Raw genomic sequence first — 12,796 nt, forward strand, 5'->3', positions numbered from 1 at the left:
GTGAGAGGGGTTCCCAACGACCTGAGCCACATCAGCTCCCCGTGGGTGGTATAGGCTGGCTTGTGGCATCTGCTCTTTGAGGTGGGGGCAGTGTCTGCTCATTCTTTTAGGAAGCACCAGGACCTGTACCAGGACCTCCCATGTGGTAGGTAGGCGCCCAACAGGTCAAGCCATATCCACTTCCTGAAACATATAGTTCTTACTTACAGTCAGCTAAGAAGGCAGTGCCATTTCCCCACAGAATCTTTAAACAACTAGCAAAACCTGGCTCTTATTTCTTCTACCAGATCCAATATGTTGTTGAAACTCCTTGGGGGATTTTTCATTTCAGTTATTGTGGTCTTCAATGCCAGTAGTTACTTTGGTTCTTTTTAATAAACAAATTGTGGTATATACATAGAGTGGAATAATATTCAGCTGAAGTTCTGATACAGGCAACAACAAGGATAAACCTTGATATCTTGTTGAGTGAAATAAACCAGACTCAAATGGGCAGATATTGTATGATCTTGCTGATATGAAATAATTAGAATAAGCAAATTCACAGACTTAGAAACAAGATTACGGTTTACCAGTGGCCAGAATTGGTACAGTTTCTGTTTGGGGTGATGGAAAAGTTTGGATAGTGGTGATGGTAGCACATCTTTGAATTATATATTCAAATGTGGTTAAAAGGGGAAATTTTAGGTTGTATATATGTTACTAGAATAAAGATTTAAAAAAACTCTTAGGACTATACAACACAGTGAACACTAATGTAAACTATGGATTATAGTTAATAGTATAATTATAATAATATTGTTTTATCAATTTTAACAAAGGTACCACACTAATGCAAAGTGTAAAAATAGGTAAAATTGTGTGTGGGGGTGATGATGTATGGGAAATCTGTATTTTCTGTATGCTTTTCCTATAAACTTGCAACTTCTCTAACAAAAAACATAGTTTTTTAAAAAAAAGATAATAGTTATGGGTGATGAATTGAAGCAAAAATTCTTTAATATGATAACTAAACCATAATGATATATTGTCAAATGTGTATTAAACACCTTTGAACAAATAATGTGACTACCATGATTGAGTTGGACTTAGTACCAAAGAGAATTTGGGTAAGGTACTCAACTCTTTATACCTCTGTTTCCTCATATAGAAAGTAATTGTTCCAACTTTGCAGAGCTGTAGTGAGATATAAATTGGATTTTGTTGTATGTGTGTTTGCACACCCACACCCAGCTTAGTACAATGCTAGGCACACTACTATAGCTGACATTCAAGGAATTACTTCTTAAAATATGTAATTTATAATTATGACATACCCAGTTTGGTGCTAACGTATTTTATGCTAATCAACAGGTATTCACAAATTGACATGTTAGTCTTTTTCTTCATGTAACAGGTATGACCTCATCCTGATAGTAGTTATAGTGGAATGAAGGCTATCTCTTAAAATAAACCAATAACTTGTGTCTTAAATATACTTTACTTGGTTAGGTTGTATAATGCTAAAATTATTTAAGCTATAAATAATACAAAAATAGCTTCTACTGGGAAGCGGATGTGGTTCAAGCCGTTGGGTACCTGCCTACCACATGGGAGCCCCAGGTTGGTTTCCCAGTGCCTCCTAAAGAAGATTCCCAAGACAGTGAGCTGATGCAATAGGCTGGTGCAGTGAGATGGTGCAATGAGATGACACAACGAGGAAACACAACAAGAGTCACAACTAGCAGGCAGTGGATGTGGCTCAAGTGATTGGGCATCTCCCTCCCACATGAGGGGTACTGGGTTTGGTTCCCAGTACCTCCTAAAAAGAACACAAGGAGACATAGAGAGCAGACAGTGAGCGCCAACAATGAGGGGGGTGGGGTTGGGATAAATAAATAAATAAATAGCTTCTACCTGGCTTGAACTGCATTTTTTTTTTTAGAATTCAGAGTACTTAAATATTTTATCAAGCATTTTTACATACTGTCGCTCATTTAATCTTGCTAGTGAAATAGGAAAGGTAAATAACATTAGTTCAGTTTTAGACATAAGGAAATTGGGCCTTAAAGGGATTGACTGCCCAATCACATAGCAAATTACTGTCAACACCTGCTACTGAGAGCCAGATTCTTTTTTTTAAATTTAATTTAATTTTTAAAAATTTTTTTAAAGATTTATTTTTTATTTATTTCTCTCCCCTTCCCCCCACCCCCAGTTGTCTGCTCTCTGTGTCCATTCACTGTGTGTTCTTCTGTGACCACTTCTATCCTTATCAGCTGCACCGGGAATCTGTGTCTCGTTTTGTTGCGTCATCTTGTTTTGTCAGCTCTCCACGTGTGCAGTGACACTCCTGAGCTGGCTGCACTTTCTTTCGCGCGGGGCGGCTCTCCTTACAGGGTGCACTCCTTGCACGCGGAGCTCCCCTATGTGGGGGATACCCCTACGTGGCACAGCACTCCTTGCGCGCATCAGCACTGTGCATGGGCCAGCTCCACACGGGTCACAGAGGCCCAGGGTCTGAACCGCAGACCTCCCATGTGGTAGACGGACATCCTATCCATTGGGCCAAGTCTGCTTCCCTTTTTTTTCTTTTTAAAGATTTATTTTATTTATTTCTCTCCCCTTCCCCCGTTGTCTGCTCTCTGTGTCCATTTGCTGTGTGTTGTTCTGCTTCCGCTTGCATTATCCAGCGGTACTGGGAAACTGTCTCTTTTTTGTTGCGTCATCTTGCTGCATCAGTTCTGTGTGTGTGTGTGGCACCACTCTTGGGTGGGCTGCACTTTTCTCATGTGGGGCAGCTCTCCTTACGGGGTGCAGTCCTTGCGCGTAGGGCATCCCTATGCGGGGGCACCCCTGTGTGGAACGGCAATCCTTGTGTGCGCAGCAGCACTGCGCGTGGGCCAGCTCACCACAGGGGTCAGGAAGCGCTGGGGAACCCTGGACACTCCATATGGTAGACAGATGCTCTATTGGTTGAGCCATGTCCACTTTCCAAGAGCCAGATTCTTTTACCCAAGGCACACACTCATTTCTCTCACTCTGCCCCACTACCTGTTGCAATAATCAGTCACTGGTTTCAAAACTTAGGCATTTTAGGTATTTAGGCACATGTTCCTGGATTTTATTTATTTCTAATAGTTTCTAAAAAGCAGAACTTCCTAAATATTGTAAACCCTTCATTATCCAATATCCAAGGGCAGATTTATAAATTGTGCAATGGATGCATTTATATTTCAGTGAAACTTAATATCTAAGGTGCTGTTTGTGAGCCAATTTAAGTAGGAGTTAAAAAATACCATCTCAAACAATATTTTTTAAAAATCAAATCATTGTTGCTTTTATTTTACTGTATATTATTATAGTATAACTCCTTACAGTCTTATAAATCCATATATGGCATACATTCTGTATTAAATTCACTTGTAAGGTTGTTGATGTGGGAGGAGTAGGGGTGTGGGATGTGGGGTATGTGGGAACCTTTTTTATTTTTTAATGTAACATTTTGCATGACCTATGTATCTTCAAAAAAATACAATTAAAAAGAAATAAATAAACTCACTTGTAAATTTTTAAAAGTTTCCAGAGCTTTAAAAATATCTTGAGATATTTTGAAGCTATACACAGCCATTGTACAAAACATTGTACAAAAGACTTTAATTTACCAAAAAAGAGCACTTAAAAAGTGAAAGTAGTAAGCAATCACACACACACATAAACACACACACACACACAAACCCACAATTGGTTATTTCCAGGGGTACCATCTGTGAGTAGTGGGCTTTTCTCAGAAACTCTTTAAAAAAAGTTAGAAAGATTCCATGTGTTGAGAGTGATCCACAAATAGAAGACTAATAGTGGGAACATGGCAGTGGAAAACTGTCATTTTTGGCATGAGGCCGTCCCTGCCATGAAGTGGGTCACATCAGTGTGGGTAACTGAGTTGTGCGAATAAGATGCAGAAGGAAGAGATGGCCAGTGCCATTTACCATGCTTCCAGGTGACCATGGATGAAGCCCCTCAATCCTTGCTATGCAAAGGGTGGTCTCCTGGTCTGTAGTATCAGACATTACCGAATTCCTTACTAGAAATACAGCATTTCAGGGCCCACCCCGATGTACTGAATCAGAGCCTGCTCTTTAAAAAGATCCCAGGTGATCAGTGTGCACACTAAAGCTTGAGAAGCCCTACCTTAGAACAGTGGTTCTCAAAGTGTGGGCCCCGGCAGCATCAGCTGCAAGCTGATGTTAGAACTGCAGCAGGAGTTTCATTCCATTCTGCTGATCCAGAAACTTTGGGGGTGGGACCTGAGAAACTGGCTCAACAAGCTGCTCGGAGCTCAAGCCCAGAAAATTCCTGTCATGGTATTTGGGCACTGAGATGAGGGCCAGAGATCTCAATGGACAGGGAGAGAATTAAAGAATGCAAAAAAAAAAGACCAAGTCTGGGACCCAAATTTGTCATTTGACAAGAAGAGTGGCAATCATTTTCAATTCTGGCTTCACAGAACTCTGCATTCCTTGTCCCTGGAAATGCTGGGGACCTGGAATGAGTCCTAAAAGACGCATTTTTAAAAGGCTCCGCAGCCAGTTTTAAAGAACAGCCAGAGTTGGACTTTTTTGTTTAGGGCAGGGGTTCTTAACCTTTTTATCCATTTTTTGTTCACCCTTTGCCAGTAAGGTGAAAACCACAGATGCCTTCCTAAATCCACACTATACTATGGACTATGTATTTAATAAATACTTTAGCCCCACACCAACACATCTCCACAAGAATAATGTTTTTTTGAATTTCAATTCAAGCTCACAGACCCGTTGTTAAGAACTCCTGCCTTACAGAGAATGCATTGGTGATTAAATAATACCATAGCTGTTCAATGAAGAATGTAGAGAGTTCATGTAATACGCTCTAGAGTAGCTGTTTAGTAAGCCCAACAGCCTATAGTATTGTTTTTGTTCTTTTCAATTAATTATTTCTAAAAGTTCAAATTGCAAATCCTTTCCTGGGCTACAGAGGCCCTTGAAACAGGGTAGATCCACTCAACAACGTGGTCACACTTTGCTGAGGGCACAAACTATCCTTAACTGAGGCAGCCAGGTAGTCAAGATCTGACCAAGACAGCTTCAGGAAATCGCCTTTTCCCAGTGTCTTCCCTTTCACTCAAGAATTCTTGGGAATCTAGAATTGCGCTGTCCAATATGATGGGCACCAGCCGCATATGCAGTTGAAATTTAAATTAATGAAAATGTGGCTAGTCACACTAGCCACATTTCAAGTGCTCAATAGCCAGATGTGGCTATTGTCTGCTATATTGGTATTGGACAGCACAGAGAACATTTCCATTTTTCTAAGTTCAATTGGGCAACTCTGCTCTCGAATGAGGGGGGACAATATCTTACACAAGGGATTAACACTAGACATCAATAACCTAGATTCAAGTATTGATTACAGCAGTACCCCTCTTTACGAAAATATATGGGGCTAACATTTTATAAGACAAAATATAAAAAATAAGAATCAGCATTTTAGAAATATTTCTTCATTTCTAAAAGGAGTTACTGTAGAGTTCTTGAAATAATGACCTTACTTAGTACATCTAAATTAAAGCCTCACCCAGAGAAATGTACATACATAATTAATTGTGAAACCACCTGTTTCTTATGTAAAGGAATTTACAATTATTGGCTAGGCAATCATTTTGTTCCTCATTCAATCACTTTGCCCAGGGAAGAGAACATCTTCACTGTCTTCAAAAGTGGAGTGATCATGGACTGTAGCTAATAGTAGAATTATTTAAAAAATGCTCTTTCATCGATTGTTAGAAATGTATCACACTAATGCAAGGTGTCAATAATGGGCTGGTATATGAGAACTCTGTATCTTATGCATGATTTTTTTGTAAATCTATAATTTCTCCACTAAAAAAAGTGGAGTGAGTAGTTTATTCCACCTAGAAACTTGGAAAAAAAAACAGTGAAGAGATTGTGATGTTGAGACTGTGGCCCTCAGGTTTAGCACAGGCCTGCAGACAACACTATAAATGATTATGGTTTATCACTGTGGTCTTAGGTGGGGGGTAGTCAGGGGGGAAGCCTGGGAAGGGGGAGCGAACCGCCTCTGGGGCTTTCCTCCCTGCCGAGCGCCTCCCGGCCCACCTTGCTCCCTTTCCCTCCCTTCTCCTTATGCCCCACCAGGTTTATCCCTGTGCTTGCCTTGCTTCTCATTCTCTTATGAAACCACATAAAACATCCAGGGCGCCCACGGGCAGGCTCAGGATTGGGATGTGTCTGCCATGGCATTGGAGGAAGGTGAGTTGCCATCCCATGTAAATGTTAAGGTATTTTATGATGTATCTTGTTTGCCTGAGTACAGATGAAGCAGAACTTAAGTCTGATGTGGCTGTGGGGAGACTAAACAAGACAGGTGACCACTAGCAGGCTATGGAGGAGGCTGGGAAGAATGACATAATATTTTCTATATGTTAATACTGCTTTTAAAACCAGGCACTATAAATATATTTTTAAACCAAAACCACCACCGCCACCCTCTTTTTTTTAGGCAATGGAAAGACAGAATCATTTGTAAAACTGAAAATCCAAGGATCGAAATTTTCGATTGAACTAACTTGTCATGGAAAGACCCCACGAGTTCTAAGTTTCATTTTTATGGAAGAGGCACCGGAGAGAGTAAGGTGGCCACATCCTTCACGGTGGTCATGAGCGGTCTCAGATGCAAACAGAAAACCATTACCTCAAATATGAAATGGCATCAAGATCCTAAACTAAGCAGTCCTAACGGCAGGGCAAGTCAGCACCTGCTTCACCGTGAACGCAAAGGGGAACTGCCGTCTCTTTGTATTTTGCTGTCTGCCCTCCAGCTGAACGCGGTCCGCGGGCTTGGCTAGGCTGCAGATTCTTTGCTTAGCTGGCAGTGGAAACCCACTTCCCCTCTCTGTGGCCCTGAAAATGACAACCACATGTTGTTCCAGGCTTCTCTCTCAGTTTTATTTTCCAGGTCTAAGCCCATGATTGCCCTCTGGGTTTCCGTAACGGTAGGGGAATGTTTTCAATTGAAATGAGAGTTCCTGCCAAATGAAAGAACATGAAAACATGATTCTTCATCACGTAGTTGGTAAATCCCCTGCTCTCCATTTGAAGTTTAGAATTTGTGGGTTAGATTACAAGAGCAATGCTTAAACATACACTCATACACACAACTGCATCTATCTAAAATCACAGGCAATCTTTGTATGAACCTTGGTATTAAAATTGCTTAAAATGCAATTAGAGGAAGACTTTTGAATGGAAATGGATATAAGGACTCTACTGAAATGAACACTTTAACTAAATTGTTGTTAGCAACTGTTATGAAATGAAGAACTGATTTCATTCTAAGTTGTGGTTGCTGTTAAACATTTTAAAAACCAATTTTTACAAATGATAAGAAAAGACGACCCTCAAGTTCTTGAGTGTTAAGAATTCCTTTGATGGTACCGAGGAAATTCTGGCTGTAGAATCATCTGTTCTTTTTTCCCATCAATATCTTAATTCCTACTTACCACCATCCTGCAAATCTGTTTGTATTTAAGATAAGGGAGACATATAGATGCATGCTAATGTTAACTTTTCAGTTTTCCTCTTTTCAGTCTTACACAGTCTCTCTTTTTTAGTAATTTATTATTGTTTTATTAGAGAGATTGTAGATTTACAGAAAAATGTCATTCATAAAATACAGAGTTCCCATTTATCACCCTACTATTATCATCTTACATTAGTGTGGTACATTTGTTAAAACTGTTAAAAGAATATTAAAATTGTTCTGCTAACTAGAGTCTGTAGTTTACATTAGGGTTCACTGTATATGTTGTATGGTCCTTTATTAAAAATTTTTTCTAGCAACATATATACAATCTAAAATGACCCCCTTTAACCACATCAAGTAATTCATTGTTGTTAATTACATTCACAGTGTTGTGCTACCATCACCTCCATTCATTACTAAAACTTTTCCATCAACCCAAATAGAAACTGAACAATTTAGGCATTAATTCCTCATTCCCTACCTGCACCCTGGCTCCTGGTACCCTGTATCCTAGTTTCTGACTCTATGGATTTGCTTATTCTAATTAATTCATATTAGTGAGATGGTCTCTTACAACTGTGTTTGAGCAGAGGTAAAAGACCAACGTAGCCAATGGTGACAACACATGGCATTTGTTGAGTGCTTCCTGTGTATCAGGAATTGTGCCAACAGACTTAGATGTAATATCTTATTCTTCAAAACTTAAGAGACGGATCATTTTATTAACCCATTTTTTAAGTGAGGAAGCTGAACCTAAGAAAAGGTAAGCAATTTGTCCAAGGTCACACCATTTATAAGTGTTGGACTTAGGACTGAAACATAGATTTTTTTTTTAAATATAGATCTTCTGTTTTAGGTCTAAAGACTTTGCCTTTTTAAAAGTTTTTTAAATTGTGGTAACAGATATATAATGTAAAGTGCCATTTTAACCATTTTTAAGTGTACAATTCAGTGGCATTAAGTACATGCACAATGTTGTCCTGCCATCACCACCATCCAATACCAAATTTTTTCATCACCTCAAGAAGAAATTCTGTACCCATTAAGCAGTAACTCCACATTCTGCTTTTCCCTGGTAACCTATAATCTGCTTTAAGTCTCCATGAATTTGTTATTCTCGATATTTCATATTGAAATCATACAATATTTGTCCTTTTGTGCTGGCTTATTCTACTTACCAAATGTTTTCAACATTCAGCCATGTTGTACCATATAGCAGAACTTCATAGAACCTGCCTTTTCAACAAACAGAAAAAGTCCTTTACATTCAATTATGATCTTGAAGAGAGATAGAAAGAAGATGAAATAAAAATCTTTGCATGGGTAGAGCTAAAATTCACATAGGCACAAGCTTCTGAAACCCCCAAGGGGCCCACAAGCAGTTCTGTAGAGTGATTTGCCCAAACCAGCTAGTGACTGAGAAGGGACAAGTACTCCAGCCTCCTAAATCCCAATCCAGTGCATTTCCATGAATGATAAAAATTTATGAGTGGGTAATTATGCTTTTAAAATTACATTGAGATTTAAAATATACCCATTATGTGATTCTCAGAAATTAAATTGCCTGGGGCTTATAACCATATCAAAGCAGAGTTTATTTTTCTCTTATCAGTAATTTAGTTACGAGGGACACTGTGTAGTATATGGAATGTTAGGATACAACCAGGGCAAATGACTCATTATGTTTGTGATAAGATTGGAGACAGTATTTTTTTACTTCAAAATTGAGATAAATTGTGATTATGATTATTAAAGTATTACCTGCTTATTGTTAATCATCCAGCAGACCTACAAAAAGTACAAAGAAGAAAATAAGTCCATTCATAATTCTATCACTCTGAGATACTTTACTATTTTAGTATACAGAATTCTAACATTATGCACATATGCATACATTTTTTCACAAAAATGGGATTATACTTGCATACAGTTTTAAAATTTGTCTGTGTCACTTAACAGTATATGGTTACAGAATACTTTCCAAGTCAATTTGTAGCTTTATGATTCTTTTGGGGGGCATGTAACCATTTAATTTTATTCTTTGTATTTTAAAATAATTTGATATAAACAGAATTCCTTTTCCATTCACAGATATTTATTTAATGTATATTATGTTCTAGGTCCTGTGCTAGCTACTGGGCATATTTATAACAAATCTAACCTGTTGGATCTGCTTAAAGTACAAAATAAACTCACATATTTCTCTCTCTCTTTACATTTATTATAATAGTATTACATGCACACAGTATAAAGAAAGATTAAAACAGGAGGAAATTAAATGAAAAAAAAATCCTTTCCCACTATGCCATTGCCGCTTTAAATCTACAAAGGCAATCTGTTGGGGTTGTTTTTTATTCTAAATAATAAATCATCTTTATTTATTTTCAATTTAGTCCAGACTTTTGACTTCATGTTCTAAAAGACAACAAATGTTGCTTATTGACATTGTTGCCCATTTTCCCTCTTTTCTTCCAAATTTTGTTGGACGTTGCAGAATTATATATTTTTACCTTTTACCCATTTTCCATTCCTTCTTCTTAATGAACAGAGGCAACATGTCCAGCTACAAATGTCCACATCCCCAAACTCTATTTGGAAGATGAGGAATTCTGGGAAAATTCTAATTTCTTGGTTCAGGTAATACCTCTTCCTGCTTCTTCTTGCTGAAATGTGGAGGCAATGCCTTGTGGTATGATAACCATGTTATGGCCGTGAGGTGACAAGGACACAATAAAAATGACGGAGCAGAAAGAGAGCCCCAAGTCCTAGATACCATTGTTATAAAACTGGCCTGCCCTGACTGTTTACCTTAGGATCTATTGTAGGTGAGGAAAATATCCCCTTTCTGTTGAAGTTATTTGATACTTGTAGCTGAATTCACTCCTAATAGATTTAGTTATATTACATTATTATTACATTATAAATTCTTCATTGATAACTTTATAAGTATAATATAGTTACAGACTTGTGAGAATAAACATGACTGTGAATGATATGCTTGAGTCTCTATTTCTTGTTTCATCCACATTAGACAGTTTCTCATGACTCCACTCTCCAACAACTTGCTTACCATAATTTCAAAGAGATACTGGGAAGAGGAAAGGCAAAAGAGAGAGGTTAACTGCCATCTTACACTAGGAATTTCATTCAATATTTTTATAATTAAGAAAATTGTCTCAAGCTTCAGATGACCTATCCCAGTAATGTTCTGGCCTTTCTCCTGGGTACCCTCTTTCTGTCATATAGCACAGATGCTCCAAAAAGCCAGTTCTTCTGAGCCACACAAACACAGATAATTGGATTATCTGATTACTCTCTCTTGGGCCTGTCCATTGCTTCTCTTTATATCGTTGCAGATTGATAGCCTTGCCAAGCCAGATGCCCTGCCAATTCCAACTACAGTGCCTGGGTCGGTAGCTACTGTAGAACCAGCAAAGTTTCTCAGGGATGAGTCTAGGAGGATAAGAGGGTGTCACCCACCACGGTTATCTTTATTAGTTATTGTGGACCTGCGCCAGTATAGACCTGGACTCCTAAAGCTAAAGTTTCTAAATGTATGTACATATTTAGCTATTATTTCCAAAGCACATCTCAAAAGCAAGAAAGACGGGTCAAGAGAGATGTTTTCACAATTACACAAAGGGCCCAGAAGCAGCTTTCATCCACGAGCAACTCTTTTTTATTTCATTTATTTTTTATTGTCTTTTTTTAAAAGATATATAGATCACACAAAATATTACATTAAATAATATAAGAGGTTCCCATATACCACACTCCCCACTCCCTCCTCCCACCCCGACTCCTCCCACATCAACAACATTTTCATCAGTGGGGCACATTCATTGCATTTGATGAATACATTCTGGAGCACTGCTGCACCACATGGATTATAGTTTACACTGTAGTTTGCACTCTCAGTGCACTCCCAGTCCATTCAGTGGGTTATGGCATGATATATAATGTCCTGCATCTGTCACTGCAATATCATTCAGGACAACTCCAAGTCCCGAAAATGCCCCCACTTCACACCTCTTCCTTCTCCCTGCCCTCTGCAACGCCTGTGGCCACTGTCTCCATATCAATGATACAATTTCTTCCTGCTGGAGTCACAATAGTTCTACAGTAGAATATGAGTAAGTCCACTCTAATCCATATTCCAGTCCTCCATCCTGTGGCCCCTGGGATGGCGATGTCCACTCCATCTCTATATCAAGAGGGGGCTTAGATTCCACATGTTTGATGGATGCAATTCTGCTTGCAGTTGCAGACTCTCTCGGTTCCCTGGTGTGGTAGCTGACCATCTTCACCTCCCTGTTAGCTGACCTGGGTAAGTCCAACAAACCAGAGAGCAGGTGTAGCAACTCTGCTGAGGCTCAGGGCAACTCTTTTGCTGCTCAGTCATCAGCCCAAGTTCCTCCTTCCATTTCGGTGATTTTTCCCTTGGGGTATTCGTGAAGATCTTCCTGCCAGCAGTCTCTATCCATCAGTGCCAGAACAATCAGTGTCTTTGGAATTTTTTTTTTTTCTTTTCGTGTGGAGCTATTCTGGGAGATCATATATGGTAAAATGAAATCATGGGCTGCCAAGAGGCTAGATAAAGGTTACACATAGTGGAACCAGGAGGGCTTTGAAAAGGATTTATCTTTCACTCAAATCTACAAAGCACTCATTCAGGCATTCACACACTCAACAAATGTTGATAGGAAGAATGGTACTTTGAAGTACTTTGAAGTCAAAGAGACTAACCTGGCCTTGAATTCTGCTCCTGCTTTTTACTAATCGCATAAAGCAGATTACTTAATTTTCTCCTACTTGGATTTCTCTACTTGAAAATGATGGAAATGTCATCTTATAGCAATTCAAGGTTTAGCGATAATGTTTAGTCTCCTGAGCTGCTATGGCAAGTGCTACACATTGCTTGGCTTATACAACAAGCATTTAGTGGCTCATGGCTTCAGACACAGAAGTCCAAAATCAAGGTGTTGGCAGAGTTTGCTTCTTCCCCAAAGTTGGTAGCACTTCGGTGTTGGCTTGCCACTATCATTTGGATCCTTTGGCTTGCCTCTTTGCCTCTCAGCATGAGCAATCCCTTTCTCCTTATCCATTGGCTTGTGACTCTGGCTCCTCCCTGTGGCTTTGTCCGGCTTCCAGTCAAACCCCGGGCCTCCTTGACCCATGTGGAGGTGGCCCATGCACAGTGCTGATGCGCACAAGGAATGCCCTGTAAGGAGTGTAC

This window comes from Dasypus novemcinctus, chromosome 8, assembly GCF_030445035.2.
Source record: "Dasypus novemcinctus isolate mDasNov1 chromosome 8, mDasNov1.1.hap2, whole genome shotgun sequence".
Lineage (NCBI taxonomy): Eukaryota > Metazoa > Chordata > Mammalia > Cingulata > Dasypodidae > Dasypus > Dasypus novemcinctus.